The following is a 1,688-nucleotide window of genomic DNA, read 5'->3' on the forward strand; positions in this document are numbered from 1 at the left end:
GGTGGTTGTGAATGGAGTGAATGAGGCTCCCAAACTGATCTAAGACATTATATTTGGGTCCCAAAGTAGTTTTACCAAAATGCCCTCAAAATATCTAATTAAAAGAAAAGGGGAATCTGTCGCAGACAGATGGCGCGGCGCGCCATATAGCTGCGCGGCGCGCGACTCCCCTAGTTCAGAATTCTTCCATGTTTTAAATATATACAACAAAACGCCGCTTCGAGTATCGTAACATCGCTTATATACAAGGATAATATTTGGGTCTTACAACTTAGTGTGATCTCAAAAATCACTGCTCTATAATGTTCAAAGTACTTAATGCCAACATGATTGTCGAAGTGTCCGGAATGAATATGTTCATGTTTAATGAGGATTGATATCAGTAATTGCATGATAATAGACATAGATTGGATAATTGGGAATGAACAACAGAAGTTGATTCAATATGTCAGTTCTAATCCATTTTTATATTATTAATCATTGTGCTGACAAATAGAATGTGAATTTGTATATTTCATTTATGGCTTGTTCTGATAACTGTAAAAACAACAAAAAGATTTTGGTTTTACATGTTATTGCATTTCATGATAGAATGTCTTTCATTTGCATATTTTTAGTTGCATGACATCTTACATCAGAAAATCCATAAAGATTTTATCATTTCTTTGTTTTCTGATTATCCTCGGAATGCATAACGACATCTAAAAGAACCTTGTTGAGATCAAGATATTTCTGGCCACCAAATCCATATGTTTGAAGTTTTTAGAGCTGGTGATTATTTGAAGGACTTTAATGATTTAAGGTTGTTAGTGAATTTAAGATGACATTACACTGTAGGACTTACTCATGTTAAACAAAATGTTTAGAGTAATAACCTCAATTAGGTTAAGTTGTTTGGATTACCTAAGTGTTAATGATCATTTCTTGAAGGTTTTAGTGATTTATGACTCAATATGAAAGTGTTAGTTAGCTCTAAGATTGCCAAACGAGTCGGAATCCTAAGTTTGTGAAAATTGGAAAATTTGAAATTGCCTAAGTGGCTCACACGCACGCTTGATGTGTGAACCGTACGGGTAACCACACATTTGATGTTAACCGTACGGATGACCCTGATCAAAATTGGTCTAAAACTATTGGGTCACACACACGTGTGATAAAGGTGAGATGCGCGGTTGATTGTGGATCGTGTGATCCACCATACGGTTGATCACGAGAGTATAAATAGGGGTGATGAGCAAAGAAGCTCACACTTGTGCACCCATTCAACTTTCTCTCTCAAAAATTGATCATCACCGATCAAGTTTTCCTCCACAGCGTTTGTTTAGAATCTTTAGACGACCTCAGCGCCACCCAATAGGTATGATTTCATCGAGTTTATGTTAGTTAATTTTGTGTTTTAATGTGTCGAAACCCTAAGGGTTCTTAACTCGAATTTCATGAAATTGAAGATCGTTTTGATGTATATCTATGATTGTTTTGGGTTAAACGATACTTATACTTGCTTTTGTGATCCAAATCGACACATAAAACGATCAAACATGTGATCCCGTTAATTTAAAAAGTGCATTTAATATTTGGTTTCATCAGACATTCACGAGTGACGTCACTCGCACTCGTGAGACATGACTCGCACGAGTCAGTGCATGGTTGATGATCAACCGTGTGGACCTTTGAGCTCACTCATTTGT

Source organism: Rutidosis leptorrhynchoides, chromosome 9 (assembly GCF_046630445.1).
Source record: "Rutidosis leptorrhynchoides isolate AG116_Rl617_1_P2 chromosome 9, CSIRO_AGI_Rlap_v1, whole genome shotgun sequence".
Taxonomy (NCBI): domain Eukaryota; kingdom Viridiplantae; phylum Streptophyta; class Magnoliopsida; order Asterales; family Asteraceae; genus Rutidosis; species Rutidosis leptorrhynchoides.